Source organism: Cryptomeria japonica, chromosome 7 (assembly GCF_030272615.1).
Source record: "Cryptomeria japonica chromosome 7, Sugi_1.0, whole genome shotgun sequence".
NCBI classification, from domain to species: domain Eukaryota; kingdom Viridiplantae; phylum Streptophyta; class Pinopsida; order Cupressales; family Cupressaceae; genus Cryptomeria; species Cryptomeria japonica.
The window spans coordinates 13009161-13019487 of record NC_081411.1 but is presented as its reverse complement, the minus strand read 5'-3'; positions in this window follow the sequence as shown (position 1 = coordinate 13019487).

Below are 10327 nucleotides of genomic sequence, written 5' to 3'. Positions count from 1 at the left end.
TATTGCTAGGGTCTTAATCCTTTGCTCATACCGAAACCAATGCAGCTCAGGAAAAAATTCAAACAAAGCACTAAACCTGCACAATGAAGAGATACAATCACTTCCAAAGAACCACAACAATGAAGGATAAACCACCATTAAGGAAAATTTCTAAGATCAATCCATCTAGTACGGACTGCTATAAACAAAATTGCAAGTCTTTATGCAAAATCTGGAAATTTCCTTTGATTATTGTTCAAAATTTTCTCTTTGGATCTTCCAACCCATTTTCTCCACCTTATATTTTTGTAAATTATGCATTTTTACTCACTCTAAACCCCCTAGGATGGTTCCCTAACATCAAAACAAAATATCCAAAAGCCTTGTGAGGCCTTACAAGGAGATTTACCCTATTTTGCAAAATGATGTCATTTGTGGCTTACAAAGGCACATTGGCCAAAACCAAGAAAACAAGATAACACTAGAGACATACCAACTTGTGGACCTACCAATAGTCCATTATTGATTCATTGATCCTATTGAGGATCATCCATTCCAAAATTGTGAAAATTTAGCAAGAAATCAAGGTGCTCTTGCACCATGTCCCTACAAAGGAACCAATAGTTACACAGATTGCATTGAGTGGTGATGCCACTAGTATAAGTAAGGAGGTAATAAAGGTTATATCATTTGAATACAAAATAGGGGAATTCGGCAGGAAACTAGTTGTTGGCTCATCATTATTGTCAATTGACACTTCTCAAGCAAAAAAGAAAACCATCACAAAGATGAGTCCCACTGAACTGACGATGATGTCTGCTGAAAACCTGATGAAGGAGGGATTGACAGACAACGGGATTATAGATCAATCAATCATTGTTTTACATAGATTGGTCGAACAGTGTAAGATTGAAAAGGAAGTGAGCCCTTCTAGCAAGCTTAAGGTAATCACTGAGCACATATCAAAAGACTTTCAATCCTTATAGTAAATATGTAACTGAAAAGCACTTGAAAGATTCACTCAAGCTAAGAGAGCCATTTTGATCAGGTAATTGAGACAGAGAAGAAAAATATTCAGGAGAAGCTAATTCTAATACAAAATTCTTTGAAATAATGTACAAATATATATAGGGTATGTTGCAATATAGAAAGACTTACAACAAATGTAGATAAAAAGATAAAAGAGATACAAGAGATACAAGAGAAAATGTCTAGTATTGCTAACTCTTTTGATGGGTTAATTTCATTGACTACATCAATTGATGGTCAAATTTTGATTTTGGAGAACCAAATTTATTTTCTTGAAAAGGAAAGAGATAAAATATTTCAGAGAGCCTGAAGTCTGAGAGACTTGGTGAGTCCAAGATTGGATCACTCTATTTACATAAGAAAGAATGAATTGATATGGTGGGAAATCCCAGACTGGCAGAGGTAAATGAGAAAGAATCTTATGCACACTCATTTAGTGGACTTGTATCTATTTCTGGCACATTCAAAATTGGTTGGGATACTTATGTGGAATTACTGCCACATTCAAAATAGTTCTCATTCTTTGACATTATTTTTACAATTTTTGGGCATTTATGTCAAAGGAGGAGTAGTATAGATGTGAAAAATAATAAAAGAGTTGCATATATTAGGGGGAGTTACAAATTTTTTGGAGTTTTGAAGATATGGAGTATTTTACATATTCAACTTTGGGGGAGCAGGGCAGGATGAAACCGACAGATGAAACCTTGATCATTTTTCAAATGAGTGTTGCCATAAAAGCCAAAGGGGGAGATTGTTGGCAGTTGACACTCTAATGGTTGGTTTCACTATGTTGTCATTGATGGCAACATTATTTTGTGTTCCGGCTTCATATGGTGTATCGGAAGGCACTTCACAGATTCTACACTAGCACCGATAGGACAAAAGATTTCTTTGGTCACTGACAATGGAGACCAACACTGTATAGTAAAGGTTATCGGTATTGGAGGCTGACATATCTTAGATCCGGCATCGGCAATTTCTTTTAATATTTATCCATTTATGTTATCTCACTGAGATGTAATCTAATATTGTATATATCTTTGTAAGCTGATGGCATAAAAGTTATATAGGGTATATAGGTTAGTTTGATAGATCATTTTGTGTGTGACCTAGAATGGATATGAAAATGTAATATGATGCAAAATTACTCTGAGAGATTATGTATGTGAGGAATCTATTGTAAGGGTTATTCCGGTAAAGGGGTTTAGGGTTTCAAACCAGAACATAGAGAGCTTAAACCGAAACTGTATTTTGGCATAAGAGATGCTATCTTAGTAGTTCACACTTCTATGGATTGTTGTCTAGATTTATATGTAGTCAGTGAGGCTCCTATGGTGACTGTGTAGTGTGGTCTAGGCTACAAGCCTTCCTGCAAGTGCAGGCCCATCATATATTGTGATATCTCTTCATATGGCCAGTGGATAGATATTATGGGTAAAAAATCCCACCATGGTTTTTCCTCTTTGAGGTTTTCCACATATAAATCTGTGTGTTATGATTCTCATTTATGTGTTTGGATTATTGGTTGCTTTACTTCTTTCAATTCTGATTATACTAGTATATCAGTTGGTGTATGAAAGTTTTGTTAAAGATAAAATCTACTATTATGGTATAACACTGATTCACCCCCTCTTAGTGATATTGATTTCCAATAGTTATATGGTGTCACTAGGGTTCATACGAGGTCCCAAGGGGCCACACATGTTTTTAACACATATGTGGTCTCTTAGGACCCCATATGGCACCTAACGACACCATATGACCCCTTAGGAGACCATATGACCCCATAGGATCATATAGTGTCCTAAGGGGTCATATGGGGTCCTATGGGGCCAAACATGTGCGAACCCTTAGGACCCCATATGAACACTTTTAAATTCCTAGTAGGTACAACATACCTCTTAGGATACCATATAACCCTATCGGGTCATATAGTGTTGTACGAGGTTATATGGGGTCACACATGTGCTCTCTTAGGACCATATATGGCCCCTGTTAAAGTCCTAGTAGGTACAAAATACCCCTAAAGACACAATATGACCCCGTAAGGTCATATAGTGTCCTAAGTGGTCAAATGGGGTCCTAAGGGGCCATACATGTGTTCTAACATAAGTGTGACCCCATATGACTCATTTTGAAGTCCTTGTAGGTACAACATAAGGTCAAATGGACACCATATCATCCCTTAGGACCCCATATGACCCCTTAGGAAACCATAGGGTCATATGGTGTTATAAGGGGTCATATGGGATCCTAAGGGACTACACGTGTTCTAAAACATGTGTGACCCCCATACTAGAAAAAAATTGAAGCCTTCTACCAAAATCTTAAAAAAAATTAAAATCTTTGTCACTTTATATAAAAAATGTTGCTTTTATTTGTAAAAACAATTGTTTAATTTGAAAGTTAATTATATTATTTCACACACCTTTATTTTCATATTTTTTTTAAACATCATTTGCATGGGGTTTGAAGAGGCATGGTCAATCAAATGATCGATCGCACCAACCTCCAAGCATCCAACCAGAATGTCCTAAGTGGCATCCTAAGTGGTAGCCACATCACCAAATCTGATAAATTTTTAAATCTTTTGACTTCTACAACAAAATTCTACAACTAAATTCAATTTATTAAAAAATAAAAAATTACCCTTTTTTAGAGATTGAAGTCAAGAATCTACTCATATAATTTATATGATGTTTTTATTAGATTTAATATATATTATTTCAAAAATACTACAAGTATGTATTCTAATGTTTGATAAGAGGTTGATTTGAAAAAAAATATTTAATCACCTCAAGAAAATTTGATAAAAATATGGTTCACTAGAGGAGAAACTCTTCTCCAAAAGGGTGTTTATTATTTTTTGTGAGATTTTGCCAAGATCAAGGGCACAATGAAAAGTATAAAAGAGAGACAAAATAATGACAAGAATAAACTGTATTCTCATCGATATGCAAATGATCATTTGGATTCACCAATACAATGAATGTAGGCCTGCTTATATAGGCAAGGCCATATGGATGTACAAGCACACAATCATGACATGTGGCTCAATGAGAAACAAGGGAAAGTAAGAAATACTAGGGGTAGGTAGGAGAAAATATATAATATTCCACAAGAGGTGGATGACCCACCGAATGTGGAGTGTAACAGCAAAATAAGACCACATAAGGTGGAATTTCTCCTACAAGCTATATCCCTATGTGCACACTTCCCTAAGTGTCTCAAATCCAAACTATGAAGAGATGCATTATCCTAAGTTAACTTCAATAAAGTGTAATAATATCCATAATGAATATTTATTTACACCAACATTTTTTAACTATCAAAAATTAAATAAAAAAAATGTCGTGGCAGATTAAAACTATCAAATTTAGGTATGCTCCACTTTAAAATGTTATAACAATGAGAATCTACATCAAAAATTAAGTTTTTCTTTTTTATGCACTATATATGTATGTCATCTATTAGGGATATTAAAATTAGAAAAAAAAAAAAAGTTGATTTATATTTTGATTTTTGGTGGCAACTAAACCCCCTGATTATCAATATTTTTCAACAATAGAAAAATTGACTTTAAAAGTAAAAAAATATATCAATCCTCGAATTGTTTTTTTTTTTATAAAATAATAGACTCAAACTTCATTAAATTAATACACATTTCATTAGTTTACATCATCTTCAAATTCAAAATACAAATGCCACTTTTATGGCGTCAAAATTGAACAATTATTGTTGTGTTAACCTTTTTCCTTCATAAAAGTGTGACATAGGTTTGTACTTTTACCCTATTGACCTAATTGTTTGGGACCAAGCAATATAAATTCTCCATGGTCCTTTGAATTTCTCACTATCAAAAGTTGAACCCGTTTGTCTCTATGAATTTTATTGATCCTCTTGAACACATATCTATACATGTTCTCTACACACAAAAATAAGGGGGGTATTGTTGTGAATAGTGGTTTGCCAAAGTCAAACCTTGGTTTAGGAATTAACCTAGAATCAAATAATTCCAATACTAAAATAAATGTTGAATAGATATATCTTAGATCTACAACTGTTGATGATGATGCCTTTCTCTTTCAATGTAATCACAAATGTCTTATGAAGTGACATGACACACATAAATCCCTAATGACACACACATGCTTGCATAAGATTGATGTAATTTTGATCCATAATGGTTGAATGAGGAATATGCAGCCTTGAAGATCTCTGAGGATGCTTGATAAGGAATGCTTCATGGATGCAAGAATTCTTTTGCTAATTTGTTGATATGAACAAGAATTGATATAATATCTTTATATAGGAATCTATCACTAAATAACCAATTAGAATGATCTGTAATAGTAATGTATAGCCACAAAAATGAATTCCCGCGATGGAAATACAAAAACCACTGTACTTAAAATTTGGGCCCCTTTATGGCAGACCATGGCATTTTAGGGTGTCTGCGTCTAAACCGGGAAATACTACTCCCTAGTCCCACTACAAAGGCGACCAAGACAAGATTCTATGGAGGTGGGTACCATTTTGTGGGAGCCACAATTGGTTGTTCATGACATGAAAGCTGGGGCATTAGCTCAAATCAGATCTAGAGATGGGATAAGGGTAGATCACGCTAAAGTGGAAGCCCAATCATGAGGTGTAAATTTGTTGGTTAAAAACCTTGCATTTCCTTGAATATTTTTTAATGATGACTCATGCATACCCTCGATGAAAAGTAGATAAAACCAACAGTTGGGTGAATCGAGTTACGGTTTACCCTCTACATAAGAGTCCAGCTCTATGTATGATATCCAATAAATTTCAATGCAAATAACTTAGAAATAAACACACATCTTACTAGAAAGAGAAAGTATTTCACATTAATTTGTCAACAAAATAAGAATGCTACAAGATAATTATCGATAAATGTAAATCTCATGAACTTAAACTTTGAACATTTCAATTCAATGTAAAACTTATTTCACCAAGTATACTCCATGTAGAATAAATGTTGATCGATACTTTCTCATGCCTCATAGGACAAGGTGGATCAGAATAATTTAAACGATAATGCACCACTAATTTTTCTTAATCAATGAATTCACACTTATAAAGAAGTGATAATGAAGTATAATATTTTGCACACAAGCATACATCCCAACAGAGATTTGCTCTATCATTCAAATGCACAGATTTCAAGACCATACAAATATATCATTCCATTCATATATAAAATATCTACACTGAAATTCAAAGGAAAATTAAGTCTGCCAATTCAAATCAAAGTTTTTTGGACCCTCAATAAAGCTTGCTTAATTACATTTATAGCCTCTAGGCTAATAGTTTTTTGAAAAATAACCCTAAATCCTTAAACTCTACCCTAGAGTTAAAAGAAACTGTTTGCTTCAAAATGGATAAAACTTAAATTATTAAAGGCCACAGATAGGATGATAGCTCATCCATAAACCATTCAAGACTTCAACGTGGTAGAAGAAGTTGATTTGCCATGTTTTGTCATGGTACCATGTACATTTCACCACCCCAAATGTGTTGTTTATAAATTAAGGATAACTTGATAGTACAAGAGTCCAATTTGTAGAATTAGCTACTTCCTGACTTCTTTATACATGTTTACCTACATAACTTTAATTTTATGCACTTCCAAGTGATCAAAGCAAACTCCTAACATTGATTCTTTGCTTGCCACTTTGGAGAAGTCATCTATAGTTAGAGACTTTGTTTCTCTAACAAGATGCACCCTTTCTTTAAAGGGTTTGACCATATCTACCCGTGGTTCAATAGTCTATCCATCCTCCTTTAAGAGTTGTATATCGATGCATCTTAAATCTTTTTGCATCTTATCAATAAGTTCTTTTAATCTTTTTAACAACTTGACAAATTCTTCATGACTCTGTTTAATGATAGAGTTCCTCCACTCAACATTCTTTCTTGATAAACAGAGTACGTTGTCATCCAGGTTATCCACTTGCTTCTAAGCAAGAAATTTCATGACACCAATTTTTTGTAAATCATTCATCTACTCTAGGACTACTACCCATTTATTTTTTTCTTTGTCCCATGTGGTAGCTTCCAATTCTATCTCTTTACTCATAGTTATAGCATTATCATACACCTTGATCAGGCTAGCAATGTAGTCTATGCCCTGCTGCACTATGGATTCAAGCCACTCATCAAAAGATTTGGCTATCATGTGGCTTCTTTAGACCTAATCCAATAGCTTTTGATTTACTCGTGATTCAGGGTCAAAGGATAATGTCATCTGTGTCAGAGGTTGAGGACTCAAGTGATGTATGGCATTGATATATTTGGCGATCTAGGTAACAACTTGTTTCAACTCCCATTTGTTCTTCTCATCTTTCCAGGTCCTAGATATCATTCTTTTAGTGGAGGATTCTAAATTTTTGGCATCCACATCCCTTGAAGAAACTCCCAAGTCAATTTTATCAGCAATAAAATCAATCTCAGTGTCTTTGTCTAGGTCTTTATCTGAGATAGGCTTAGCAACTTCCACTATCCAGTGGCATATTTCATCATCAATCTCCATCAATGCCTGTATTTTAAGCTTTTTGGGTTTGAATATTTTCCCAAGGCACTTACTTAGCATATCCTCCATGGGAATAGTAATAGGAACAATACTGCGTTACTTTCCAATTGAAGCTCCAAGCCATTGAGAAGTACTGGAAGTTTCTTTGGGAAGAGGTGTCTAATCATCAAGTGGGTTGAAAACACTCATGGTGCTCATCGGATTTGGATTTTCTTCAGGTTCTTTCTCTGTATCCGCATCCTGCACTGAAGGATTATTTAACACTTGTTGATTCATGATCATCTAGGTTTCCTCGCTTGAATCTATGTCCACAACAATTTGGTCTGCCATTGGTTCACTATTTTTCTTTTCCCTCCTCGAACAAGTGAGTCAAACTACTAAAGAAATAAATGGGGACTTGTTTGATCTTTTGGTTTGAACCTCTCCAATTTTAAGCCTTGTGGCACTTGCAACATCAATAATTACATTAGAGGAGGAAATGGGAATCTATGTTGTAGCACAAAGTGGACCAACTGTTAATTCTTTAGGAGTAATAATTGACTCCTTTCTAAATCTGTGGTCCGTTAACCACTTCTTTGTTCTCCTTATGACATTGAAGGACTTGGCTTAAATATTTTCTTCTTCTCTCCTATCCCAGTCAATTTCAAGGATATGTTTCACTTGAACCCTTTCATTGAATTGAGGATGCAATACATCTTCTCCTTCCTCTTCTTGTGTTCTTGACACATTAATGGACAACCTCATCATATCAATCTTCTATAGAGTGAGCCTTCACCAAAATCTCCTTCTTACTTCAAATTCATCACAATAATTTTCCGAGTACTCTTCTAATTGAGGTTCATGGAAGAAATTGTTATCAATATTTAGATGTTCTACAACATAGCCCCTTCTATCAAACTTTCATCTGGCAATGTAGGGTTGTAAATTCAATTCTTTGAACTCTATTTCTAGGTTCAAGGAATCGGAAACAAACTTATAGCTATGATATCCAAGTTCAGTTAGGAAGGAAACCCCAGATTTACCCTCCGTCCCTAACCTTTTGTCAATGTGGGCTAGTTGTCTGCAAACTTAAGCACATAACTATCAATGACATACCTGGGCAATTTGAATGGTTCACCTTCAAACTCCCCCACTCTAATATAAGTAAATCTAGGAAATTGGATAAAGTAGCTTCTATATGTACTAACCAACTCCATGGCCTTGGCTGACATTCTTTTATTTGTGTCTCCTTGTAGCTCAAAGGCAAGTCTTCCTACCAAAACATCATTCCATCTTGTGAAATTTTCTACATGTATCTGTTGTTGGAGGTATGGGTAATAATCATAAACCTTCATGTCATCCACCCAAGTCTCTTTATGCAACCCTTTCCATTCTATGGTACAAGACAATATATAAAATAGATATGAGGACACGTAAAAGCTTGACATTCCAACAAAGTTACTCAAACCTTCATGGAGCCTTTCAGCAATAACCTGCACCCTATCAAGATATTTCTCGCCAGCTAACAATACTTGAATAAAAAAGTACATTTAGTCTTCTCAATAGAAAGTGTGTGAATTCCCTTTGAGTGTGTTTGACAATATTACAATATCTTGCACCTCTGTGATGAAATTATCTCTTCGAAGAGGTTTGGGTAACTGATACCCCCATTTCCAAACCTTTAGAAGCCAATTCCTTGCAATGACGTTTTTATATGTGCTTTTCTTCTCAGAAAAAATGCGTATGAGGTACCAATAGACCAATCTTCATACGAATCTTTATGAGTGATTCCAATTGCATCCATCACCATTTCTCTGTTAATTTCTACTAACAAATCACCACTACTGGTCCTAATTCACCTACTATCAACATCATATTGTTGGATTATTGGCATTGACAAAACCGGCCAATCTAGAAAACCAGTATACATGCTAAGGTTTGTCATTGATGTCCAACACTTACCAATGAAGACACTAACCGGTGAAGTGGTATAGGTAGAGTAGTGTTGCTTTTCAGTAAACAATAGTGAATGGAAACAACCTTGGTATTGAATTATCAAAGGTTACTTTAGCTCAAGGAAAGAAAAATTAAGTCAACCGATCTATCATTCAGGAAGACTGGTCACTTTGGTGATGGTGTAGTCACAAAAGGTGACTCAAGCAAGAAAACTTGTTTTCTCTAACCCAGTGGTAGCTCACTGAAAAACAAGGGAAGAGACTTGGTGCTAGCATAACAAATTGGTAATGTAAGAAGTGTAGTTACATACCGATACATCGGTATGACAGAAGGAAGACAAGTGATCACCATAAATCTCAGAGCAGTGATCGGTTATTTAGTTGTGGTGGCAAAGGATGAGTTGGTAATCATGTGTCTATGCCAAATATTTTGTTGGTAATTATCATGCAGTCAAGCATCATTAAATGTGGATTCTCTGGTTCGCATTTATTTGGTTGAACATGTCTCAGAAGTTTCTATCTTTGGGAGATGCGGTGGCATAATTGGTTGAACACTTGGCGGAATTGTTGCAAGGCGCATTGAGAAAGAGTGGGAGATTTTAAAATTGAAATATTCTGAAATCCTTGATTGATTTGATTGAGGATATTCCTAAAGGTGTCGATAGAAAATGTATAAAGAGTTCTGGAGCTCTTTCAGAAAGTTTTGATTGTAAAATTTGAAACTGTAAAGCGGAAAAATCGAACCCTAGTCGTTCTCCCCTCCCCAACTCCAAGGAGAGAGAAGGGAGAGTCACTAGGGTTGATGGTTTTCACTTAGGGGAGACTT